The 12,910-nt window shown below is 32.3% G+C and overlaps 1 protein-coding gene and 1 long non-coding RNA gene across 3 annotated transcripts in view; one reads left to right on the top strand and one right to left on the bottom strand.

Annotated features, from left to right (window-relative positions):
* Nucleotides 1–12,910, top strand: part of aop (ETS variant transcription factor anterior open) — a 43,104-nt gene that overhangs the window by 18,634 nt on the left and 11,560 nt on the right. The gene's annotated exons all lie outside the window — the stretch shown is intronic.
* On the bottom strand, nucleotides 4,317–6,920 carry LOC143191894 (uncharacterized). Its single transcript, XR_013004664.1, has 3 exons — nucleotides 6,708–6,920; nucleotides 4,702–4,919; nucleotides 4,317–4,642 (listed from the first exon to the last, which is right to left on the bottom strand). It is a non-coding gene; the product is annotated as an uncharacterized LOC143191894 (long non-coding RNA).

Genomic DNA, 12,910 nt, shown 5'->3' with positions numbered 1-12,910 from the left:
ACCTTACTTTGCCATTGACAATTTATTCAAATCAAATCCAAAAAGTGCATTAAGCGTTCCATGAATCCATGGAGCCACAACTCAATAATTCTATACGGAAAAATGTTATTTTACATAGAGAAATATCAAAACCATACGAAGGTTGATCTGGACTGGGCCTAAAGTTTAAGGTGGGCTCCGAACCACGGTTCTCAGCAATAAGCCTACCGACTGGCGAGCAGCCAACTTTAGAAATCATCCCAGAAGACATCTGGTCTTACCCAGCCTGGTTACTGGCGTGACTGGGATCATTTTCCTTGTCGGATTTTATACTCTTGCCTCGCACAATCACAAATATTAAACAATCACAAACATAAATGTACGACTATGCCCCAGCAGGATTCAGTTCATTCAGGCAAGCGACGGCTGAAAGATGACAAATATTTAAAAGGCGAACAACGGACGACGGGCATTTTTTAGTCGTATTTGCCGTACCCGAGGCATCGAGGACATCATTTAGGCTGATGCAAGATTGAGAACAGTATTTTTTCGTTGATTTTATTTAGTTTATGCGTCTTCGTACTTTCGAACCCGCGACTATCGCAACAGTAGGTGGACCGTCCTGTCGCCTTTACCATAGCGCATATATTTTCACCAATAGATATATCTGATCACTATGAATGTAATCATTTAGTACAATCTACTATCTTTAAGTATCTTTAGTAGCCCAATAACTAATAACCAATAGATTTTAAATCCAATAGATCTTTTAATACTTTTCTAGACAGAACAGACAGACAGACAGAGAAAAAGGTATTTAAGTAATTTTATTACATCTTGCTACCTTTGACATTTTTACAATCATCAGGTTTTTTTATGTGCGTCAGTAGTGTTATGTTATAGAAAGTAAAAATGAATTCAAATTCACTTTTTAAACTTATTTTTTAATAAAAATTTAATTTCAGTAATTTTTTCTTTTAAAATAAGGACAAATAATTTTAAAAGATTGATAGATTGTTTAGTAATTATTTTAATTTTCTTACAAGTTTTTATAATGGATGTGATACTGTTCAAATTTAAAATGGCCTTAGATATATTTGATAAATAATTTTCTATATTTACTTATATCAATTAGATTAGTGTTTTTCTTTTATTATTCTATATGATTAATAATAATTAATGTAGTATTTATTAAATACTTTTAGATTTTATTAGGAACTTAATTACCAATGTGCAAGTTTCTTTTTTAATTATATAGTTATATATAGTAAATTAGTTCTTCTTTGGTGACGTAGCGATACACATTGGTAATTAATCAAAGAACCTTATCTTAGCAGCCTTGGATTACTAGACGGTGTAATGATGAGGTTTGACGAAATTCCAAATATGCTTCATAATTAACTCGTAAACCAATCTCTTTGATCTTAGGTAAAATTAGGAGTATCTGATCTGCACTGCTCTTTGTCATTACATGCAACTTTTATTTATCATTTACATTATCCTCATTTGAAATAAATTATTAGCAATATATCTTTCCATATTTTAAATAATCTATAGTCATTAAGATTTTCAGTAGATCTTTAGTAACGTGATATTACTTAATCAAATTTAATTAGCTATGGTGTTTTTTTTATGTTATTTAAGAGTTTTTAATAGTTTTAGATGATTTAACCTAATTTCATGTTTTAAGGCGAAATCTTGGATCACTTCGTATATTCATTTGTTTCCGAGGTCATCGTGCAGCTCTTCGTTGGTTACGTAGCGATAAGCACTTGTAATTGATCGTAAAGTGATATAGTTAGAATTTTGTCATTTCGGCTCAACGAAAAATCAACCCGGACAGATTTGGAGCTATTAAGCTGTATTTTCCAGTCTCTAGTCCATTTATAGATCTTGTTGACCGCTAATTGCACTTTTTCTACAGCCTTAGAGAGAGATACATCTTTTACTGTGATAACTGTATATGTTCCGCGTTAACTGTTATGCCGGCATATGTTTCAAGTACTGTTTCTTTTGTTGTTGGAATATCAGCAGTATAAAACAGATATAGGAGTGGTTCCAAGGCACTACCCTGTGGAACTCAAGCCGAAATAGGTAGAATGGTTTAAAAAGTGTTGAGAAAATGAGACTCTAAATTTTCTTTCCAAAAAAATATGATTCCAGCAGTCGACAGTAATCCTGCGGTAGCAATTTACTCATTTTATAGGTTAATCCTAAGTGCCATATCCGGTATAAAGTTTGTGACACATCCAGAAATATTGCAGGGCAGTATCTCTTTTCTTCGAATGCCTTTTCAACAACCTCTGTTATTCTGTGCATTTGGGCGATTGTCGAATGCTAATTCCGACATCCAAACTGGAAATCTCTATAAAAGACTTAATGCGTGTTAACAGCGGTTTCTCAAATAATTTTGATGGTGCAGGTAGCAGCGAAATAGGTCTGTAAGATCCAAGTTGTTCTGGCGGTTTGTCAGTTTTTTAAGCATAACTATTCAATCAACCTTTAGACATTCCAGAACATGCTTCAGTTTCAGATAGGCAGCTCTTTTAATAACCCAGGTGAAATATCATCAATTCCCGTAGCCTTCTTAGGATTGAGGTTGTTGTCCATTTCTGTGGCAACTTCCATTGCAGAAATCAGATTTGCAGCTACATCGGGCTGATAAACAGAATGTATGTCTATTGTAGATTTTATATCATTCGGTTGGAATACGTTAGCTAAATGTTCTGCGAATAATTCGGTTTTTTTATCGTTGCGTCAAACCCATTAATTTTGATCATTTTAATAGGCGGTCTAACACTAATAACTGGTCATTTAAATCTCCACGTTGTTTTCCATAGCGAGTAATATTTGTCTGCTTCCGAGCTTAATTTACTTACATATTTCTAGAGCCAACTCTGTTTATATTCTTTAATCTTTTGATTTGTCTGATATTGTCAAATATTGTTTTGTCTACAACATTTCTGGTTCTGTGCCATACTCTTTTAGCTTTTCGACTTTCTTTTATCAATTCCCTAATTTCGAGAGGAAAAAACTAATATAACGATTAAAGAGCACCAGTAAATATTTAGTAGCTTCAGCACAACATTTTAACTTTTGGCATTGAACAACTTTAGACCGCTAGTTATAGCTGCGATATTTCAGCACTCTGATATATCTAGAAGTCGAAGAATCTACAAAGTATTGTCGCCATTTTGTTTGTTCAAAGATGATTAATATTATTGACAATGGACCGAGCTATTTAGTTCAATAACAAACAAATAAACTATTATTTGCCCTATTTAAAAACGTTTTCTAAACTTAAATACTTCTGTCAAGCGACGGCTGAAAGATGACAAATATTTAAAAGGCGAACAACGGACGAACGGGCCTTTTTTAGTCGTATTTGCCGTACCCGAGGCATCGAGGACATCATTTAGGCTGATGCAAGATTGAGAACAGTATTTTTTCGTTGATTTTGTTTAGTTTATGCGTCTCCGTACTTTCGGATAACGGTATTAAGGGATATAAATCAAATAGGTGTCCATATTTAAATATAAAGCATCATAATCTCCGTCCACAACAAATTGTTATTATATAAACAAATTTCGAAGCCATTGCGTATATGCGGTTTGCAAGTATGGGGTGGCATAAATATATTCATCATCAATACGATCCAAATTTACCAAAAGAGCGTTTTTACAGCACTCATTATATGTTAGATTTTTTTTTATTCATTTGTTACATTGTTACTAGACAATTTGTCTTTACATTAACTTAAATCTAGGTATATATCCACCTTAACATAGTTTCTCATGTAATAATGATTATGTTGTTTTTCTATTAAATATACCTCACTACATTACTCGACACAAGATCAAATGGTTTGATTATTTTGAGTATGTGTCCTATTCTGGTGTTATCCAAGACATGATCCAAGATAGGACATAAGAATGGAATAATAAATAGGAATTAAATAAATAAATAATGCTATCATCGTAGTTACAAGATGCGTTCAATGTTAAAAGGCATCATAACAGGTGAGAGACAAATAAAATCTTGCAGTACATGCCTTAGAGGCATATTACAAAAAACTGAATAAAATAATGGCTGGGAGTAATAGAAGTGGCAGCACTAGTGAAGATGATTTTATTGTTTTCGCTGACAGGGCCAGTGATCAACCGCAGACATAGAGTTAGTCAGGTTCCTAAACGATAAAAGCAAAAAGACCATTATTGGACGCAATAGAAATAAAAATATGTTAACGCAGGAAGATCTGTTTTCATACACGGCTTGTATGTTGTTGTAGTTCGTGATTTAAATACAAGATATGCAGATTAGCCAAAGTTTAAGTTATTTTGTAAATACGTCACCTAAATTTGTGACGTCAAGTGTGACAATGTTGCCGTATCAACTATGAGTTTTAGTTCAGTTTGGCTTTGAACAAAATTCTAATCTAAACAAAATAATTTAATTATATAAATATAAACAATTTAATATAACATTATAGTAAATATAATGCATACATTATCGAAGATTTTAAACTAGAGTTAAGTATACTATTATAATAGTTTGTAGGTTAGGGCTGTGTTTGATTATATTTAGATTGAACTCTTTTCCATGCCACCTATGAGTTAGAGCTCTAAGAGCATTTGTAGTTGTATCCCCTGGAGGCCTAATCCACCTAATTAACAATTTTATATCCAAGTAATATATTTTACTTTCACTAGAGAGCATATTTACCTTTACACTTAGTTCTTATGTCCTTCGGTACAGTATTTGCTTTTAAAGACATTTTGATATCGCTATATTTCTCCTTCATTTGTTCTATTAATACCTGTATGCATCGTTCATGATAAAACTAGATTCAATCACTACATTCTCCTTAATGCATTTGCTATATCTGCAAAACAGTAACGTGTTATTAACCATTCCTGTTTCCAGCAAGAAGTAGAATATATCTGCAATGAATTATTAATAAATTTTATGACTAATGAAACCTTTTTTTATTGCTCTTGGTGGGTCCACAATCTGCCCTATTGGCAATAAGTATTTCTTATGTCTATTTTATATATACATGGCATGTAGAAAATCACTTCATTAAGCAATATTCTGTATAAAATATTATCTTAATTAATTAATCTTATTCTAATGCTTATTCTAAAGTCTACATATGTCCATTAATCAGATCAAGTGGTGTTAAACGTTTTAGTCTACGCACTTCACTATCACGTCGCATATTTAGCTGATTAGCGAGTACATTGGGATGCACTGAAGAAGTAGAATATATCTGCAATGAATTATTAATAAATTTTATGACTAATGAAACCTTTTTTTATTGCTCTTGGTGGGTCCACAATCTGCCCTATTGGCAATAAGTATTTCTTATGTCTATTTTATATATACATGGCATGTAGAAAATCACTTCATTAAGCAATCTTCTGTATAAAATATTATCTTAATTAATTAGTCTTATTCTAATGCTTATTCTAAAGTCTACATATGTCCAGTAATCAGATCAAGTGGTGTTAAACGTTTTAGTCTACGCACTTCACTATCACGTCGCATATTTAGCTGATTAGCGAGTACATTGGGATGCACCGACACTCTTTTGAAGTACTTCACACAAACACGTTGAATTACACTCGTTATAGGTTCTAGAGGAATATCGCGTTGTATCACTTTATTTGAAATATAGTACGGAGCATCAACAATGGCACGTAACACCTTATTTTGGAACCGTTGAATGATGGATATATTAGATTTGCTAGCGGTACCCCATAGTTGAATTCCATATTTCCAAATGGGCTTGAGTATAGACTCATACAGCAATACCTTGTTATCTAATGATAACTTGGATTTGCGCCCAATAAGCCAATACATTTGATATAATTTTAGTCCCAGTTGCTTCCGTTGAGAGAGTATGTGCTTCTTCCAGGTTAGGCTTCGATTTAAATGCATACCAAGATATTTAACATGCTCTGCTTGGGGGAGTTGACGATGATTGATGTTCACTGGTGGACATGTTCTTCTACGCAGGGTAAACGTTATATGCGTGGATTTTGATTCATTGGCTTTAATACGCCATGTCTTCAACCATAATTGTATTTGCTCCAGGTGGGTTTGTAGGTTTATTGATGCTGTGACTGGATCTTTATGGGATGCTAAGATTGCTGTATCGTCTGCATATGTTGCCACAGTAGTTATTTTTGTGGTGGGCAGATCAGCCGTATACAGAAGATACAGTACTGGACCCAGTACACTACCTTGCGGAACTCCTGAATATATGGGATTTAATTCGGTATGTTCATCGCCTTGATTTACAATAAAATGTCTGTCAGTGAGATACGATTTTAGTAGCTGATAGTCCGGATGAGGGAGAAGTTTCTTTAGTTTAACCTGCAAGCCCGTATGCCATACTTTGTCAAAAGCCTGAGATATGTCTAGGAAAGCAGCCGAACAATATCTTTTGGCATTTAGGTCAGCGTTTATTTTATTTACAAGTCTATGCACTTGTTCTATAGTCCCATGCTTATTGCGAAAGCCAAACTGATGTTCTGGAATAATTTTTCTTTTTTCTATTATATAGTTTAGCTTTTTTATGTATAATTTCTCGAAATCTTTCGAGATTATTGGTAATAAACTTATAGGTCGATAGGAGGTCACATCTTCTGGTATTTTTCCTGGTTTAAGTATCAACTAATGAAACTTAATCAATTATTATTCCAACGTTTATTTGGTTCCATCACCTTTTGTAGACATAACACTATTTTTATTATCATTTTGCCATGAGTGACCATTGGGTATATTGGTCACATTCTGATATATTCACGTCTCATCTAAATCGATAAATTGAAATAATAAGTCTTCCTTCATTTTATTATATGGTTTTAAAAATTGTATTCTTTTAAAAGCAATATCTGGGAGTTTCTTTAGACTCTTCGATACTTCTCAGACTAACAGTTTCCTTTGAAATAATTGTATTAAATTATGTTTATATTGAAAAAGTACTCACTGTTTTTATACATTTCATATATTTAATCTCTGATAGAGCTAACATCAAGCTGATCTTGATTATATTTTTCAATTTATGAGATATTTCAGTGGCCGTGCCCATACTAATAATGCAGCTGCAACACGCTAAAAAATATTTTAAATAAAAATCGCAGTAAATTAACAGTAAAAATGCTTACCTCTCTACCGAATTTTACTGGCATTATCTCGTCCCTATTCAAAGTTTTTCGGTATGTGTTTTTATATATATTTGACAAGTACTTCAGATTATTCTGTGTATTTTAATTTATTAGCGTAATACAAAGAAAACCTTAAGGGGATCTCTTATGATCTCCTATGTAGGTCCAGGAAAGTTTGTAATCATTTTAAAGATGAAGACTGTAGACCAAAATGTGGAAATCCATGGCCGAAACAAGATGTAAATGAAGTAGTAATTTAAATAATAAGTATTTTCTTAAATAGTAATGAATTATTGCATTGAAATAATTAAGCAATATTTATTGAGATTCTTTACCTTTACTACAAGACAAGGAAAATATACCCCCAATGGCAATATTACAATCACATAAGTTTTTTTAGGCTGATTTTTTGAGGACCCCAAAAAGACCCAGAAGAAAGTATATAATAAGAAACTTACGTTTATTATTAGAGAATGGGGATTCTAACTTGAAATGTATATGTTCATTTAAAGATAACTCAGCCTGTCCCATCAGCTTCGTTTCAGGTTGGATGAAAAACTAATGGCTTTATCCTTATTGAAATGTCACTGCAGAGGAAATAAACTGTTATCGAAGATATTCTGCTTACCTTCTAGAAGAACATTAATGCAGAAGGTGCCTCTGTGCTGCTAGAGTAGTAACCTCTAATTTTGGTCGTTAGTTCACAAAATTTGACTGTATAGACCGAACTGCAGTTGTCATATTTGATAAAATGTGCCTCAATTTAGGTAGGTTGTTAATTTAGTTGATTCTAAAAAATAATACAACAGAACCATTAATAGTTATATTATCTTATTTTAATGTTTGTTTCAAATATTAGAGAGAAGATAATATCAGTAGATTACGTGTTTTGGGTAGTGGAGATATCTCTGTGATTATATCAATGTCTTTTTGATCATGGAAAATTAATGTAATTGTAATACATCAATAAATTATATTTAAATATAATTATTTTTTATTTTCCTAGCAAAATTAAAAGAATTTTTAAAATTTCCTGCTAAAATCCTTTACTATACATTTTTAAATTTCCCGCTAAACATTTTTAAATTTCCCGTCGTAACTAACTGTCATACGGCGCATGCGCAAGCGCCCTCACACGGGGATTCCGAGCGTAACTTAGAACCAATTTTAACATAGGAGATGCGCTTCTAAGTTCCTTTATTCTATGGAACAAGCAAAGCATTAAAATAACGTTTGCCAGTTTATAACCTCTGATCACTATTGTCTTGAAAAATTTTGCATACGTTAGACAACCGGACGATTTATGCAGAGTAGTTCGGTTACACACAGCACTGTGTCTCTTTTTAACTAGAATAAAATTAAAAAGAAAATATTGTTTGATACTAAAACTAATTTACAAATTGCGGCAGATAACATACATTAAACATATTAATGACGTATGTACAAAATAATTTTGTATTGATAGTATAATATAGTATTTTCTAATTTATATTTCAATTGAAGCAAAACTACAATAGTACTACCATAATAGACATTTTAATGATAACATACCAGATGAGAGACTTTTTTGGTATTCTATTTTATTTGTTTTACTTTTTTTAGGAGCATCGCTACGATTTTTAACGTTGGGCTGTTGATATTTTTATCTCAATCTCCGGTTTTGACGAACAGAAGAGTACAGCTATTCGTATTCATAGTACTTGGTGACGTAAAATCGCCCCCTTTATTCGTTTTACGACCAATAACAGTTTTATGGATCATCTCCCGTTTCGAATTTCCTCGCGTTGTTGTTTAATATTACGTAAAAACATTTTTTTTGACTGTTACTTTCTAATGATGGCTTCCAGGTGGATGAAATGCATGGAAAAGTACAGTTTTTGTAATATAGGGTGGACTATATATTGGTTTATATGTGATAATGCTACTAAAACCATACCTGCATATATTTTTTAATCATCTGTTACTTTGAAGTACTTGAAAGTATAACTTCAGATTATTTCTTCTGTCATTTAGTCAATGTTAGATTGACTTAGCTTTTCCATAACCACTATAATAAAATATGTCGATTATTTCCTCTGTAATCACTAGAAAAAATCTAAATTATTTAGGATATTCTTATAATGCAGTATGACATCTAAAGGTTATGATATTATTATGAATTTCCCAATCAACTAGTTATTTTTTTGTTCTCATTAATACTGTAGCATGTTTGTTTTTATCCTTCTGCTAGAAAAGAGATCAATTATATGTAATTCATTTAATAGTAAAAATGCTTACCCCTCTAACAAATTTTACTGGCAAGAGGGGACCATTATTATCTCGTTCCTGTTCAAAGTAACTGATTAGAGACACAGTCTGTCCTGTCTGGCTACGGAAATTTCAGTCACGGTAATAATAAGTAGCGATTTGAAATTTATCAAAAAAGCAAACTATTAACATAACGTTTGCCGATTTATAACCTCTTATCATATTATTTTGAAGAATTTTGCATACGTTTGACAACCGGGCGACTTCCTAATTCAAGCCAGTTCGGTTAATAAAATGAGAAAGGCAATACATTAAACATATTGATGACGTATGTACAAAATAACTTTGGATAAACTATAGTATTTTGTAATTTATCTTTTAGTTGAAGCGAAACTACAATAGTACATACCTAAAGTTCCTAATCAACTAGTTATTTTTTTGTTCCCAGTAATACCGTAGCATGTTTGCTTTTATCCTTCTGCTAGAAAAGAGATCAATTATATGTAATTCATTTAATAGTAAAAATGCTTACCCCTCTAACAAATTTTACTGGCAAGAGGGGACCATTATTATCTCGTTCCTGTTCAAAGTAACTGATTAGAGACACAGTCTGTCCTGTCTGGCTACGGAAATTTCAGTCACGGTAATAATAAGTAGCGATTTGAAATTTATCAAAAAAGCAAACTATTAACATAACGTTTGCCGATTTATAACCTCTTATCATATTATTTTGAAGAATTTTGCATACGTTTGACAACCGGGCGACTTCCTAATTCAAGCCAGTTCGGTTAATAAAATGAGAAAGGCAATACATTAAACATATTGATGACGTATGTACAAAATAACTTTGGATAAACTATAGTATTTTGTAATTTATCTTTTAGTTGAAGCGAAACTACAATAGTACATACCTAAAGTTCCTAATCAACTAGTTATTTTTTTGTTCCCAGTAATACCGTAGCATGTTTGCTTTTATCCTTCTGCTAGAAAAGAGATCAATTATATGTAATTCATTTAATAGTAAAAATGCTTACCCCTCTAACAAATTTTACTGGCAAGAGGGGACCATAATTATCTCGTTCCTGTTCAAAGTAACTGATTAGAGACACAGTCTGTCCTGTCTGGCTACGGAAATTTCAGTCACGGTAATAATAAGTAGCGATTTGAAATTTATCAAAAAAGCAAACTATTAACATAACGTTTGCCGATTTATAACCTCTTATCATATTATTTTGAAGAATTTTGCATACGTTTGACAACCGGGCGACTTGCTAGTTCAAGCTAGTTCGGTTAATAAAATGAGAAAGAAAATACATTAAACATATTGATGACGTATGTACAAAATAACTTTGGATAAACTATAGTATTTTGTAATTTATCTTTTAGTTGAAGCGAAACTACAATAGTACATACCTAAAGTTCCTAATCAACTAGTTATTTTTTTGTTCTCAGTAATACAATAGCATGTTTGCTTTTATCCTTCTGCTAGAAGTTTCTTCTGTTCTTTCAAATAATCAGTTCACTATTTTTCGATATATAAATGGATGAAAATACACTATTACTTTGCTTAAATAGGTTTATTTAAAGAAAAAGCAAGTAAACAAAGAGGATTAAACATGACTAATTTTGAGGCCAATAAGCGCCATTTACTAAAATTATAGTTTTTTTTATTTGCAAAAACGCAGCAGCTAAAGCGCGTAGAATAATAATAGAGACATGGTGATGAGTAATAGCGAAATAACGTGGTGGGAATAATTCCAAAGGTTCAAATCAGGTAATTTCTGCATAGAACTTCTTTACTGTTCCCTTGATTCTTTGAGAACGCGAAATTTGAGTAGCTGTTGAGTGAAAATTGTTATCAAACTAGGCAAAAACTTGACCACATATATCAGAAATCATTCAATAAAGCCATTTTCCCTCGACCAAATGCCTTGGAGACGGTTCAAAAAGAAGGACATGGCTTACCATATGAATTAGAGCATAGAGACGTTCAATGGCGTTGTCTCTCATGTCAGCAACTGCTTCAGAAAATAAATGGCAGAAGAAAATGGGATTGTTCAATCACATAGTTATTGGAGATAAAAAGTGACAATCCTAAGAGGAAATGTATTTAATTTGCATTAAAACTGTCGCGACCTTGAGGCATGTCGAATTTTACATCGTGGAATAACGGTCTACAAAATACCCAGAAATATAATCACAAATGTTGAACACGGGGGAGGGGGGTTGCCAGCAGCGCCAACTAGAACCCGATAACGAATAGCTGGCAACCCCGAGACGTTTATCTGGGATGTTATTTAAGGGTATTTCTTTTCATTCAGTGCTCAACCATCGTTTGGTTTAGACGTGCCACCATCGACTGCCCAAGCCTCGTCTCCAGGTAACACCGCTGCCATCCGTTTTATCATTTGTATTTTTCACATTTTTTATATAGCCAATAAATAACGGTCACATAATGTAAACACCACTGTTTCATTTCGTTTTACCTCTATTCACCGAGCCACATCATTTACCCTAAAAATCTAATGATACAATGACCAGCATTTTCAAATTGTAATATCTACTACATTATCTAATTCAGTTCAACAATAAATGTTGAACTTTAACTAGGTAATCTCGCCAGGTAATAACCATGTTTTTCTTTACGCTTAGGAATTTCAAAATATATCCACTTTTCATCACCTGTCAATATTTGATGCAGAAATGGCTTTCGATCGAGGCTTTGGGCAGTCTTTCACAAATTTTTTTTTATTTTCCCTTTACCTGTCGTTCATTTAACGTGGCACCCTTCATCTTCCCATCTTTTGAATTTCCATCATTTCTTGAGCCACAATTAACGCTTCTGCCAATTGTTTTTGAGCTGGAGTTGGGTCTTCATCCAATAACTCTTGCGGTTGTCTTCAAACTTTTTCAGTCTACCAGAACCAGATAAACTAGAAATGTACAATAACCATAAATTCTATATAAAAGTTAAACATATAACTAATCATAGAAAAAAGAACTAATTCATAACATAATTAAAATGATCGCACAATAACTGCTAGAGCTTTTATAAATAAATTAAATGCTTTATTTATTACTGAACGGAAATATTTTTTAACAAAAATAGAGAGAGTAATCGAAATATTACCTATTATTGCTATAAAAACAGTCAAAAGTATTTTGCTATTTATCATTCACAATTTTAATCTTTTTACTCTATTACACAATCTTGAAAAATATCGTTCCAAAACGCTGTTATATTAATATACAATATATTGTTATTTATAAGCAAACTACCAGAAAAATCATAAAACTACATATAAATATAAATCTATGTAAGCATAAATTAGGTACATTTTTGTCAAGGTCGCGGCTAGGACGACAGAACCAGAACGTTAAAAATCACTGTTACTTACCACTTTCATTGATAACACAACACTTCTCTTTTCAAGATGTAAAAACGATTTTGATTTTGAAGCCAATTTCGAAACAAAAATCTTCAGAAATGAACTAACAGATTATCCATCCTA

This window comes from Rhynchophorus ferrugineus, unplaced genomic scaffold (assembly GCF_030347505.1).
Source record: "Rhynchophorus ferrugineus isolate W39M unplaced genomic scaffold, kcgeb_rfMv2 rfM2, whole genome shotgun sequence".
NCBI classification, from domain to species: domain Eukaryota; kingdom Metazoa; phylum Arthropoda; class Insecta; order Coleoptera; family Curculionidae; genus Rhynchophorus; species Rhynchophorus ferrugineus.
Note: the sequence above shows the minus strand (reverse complement) of the source record. Positions and strands in the feature narration are given on the sequence as shown.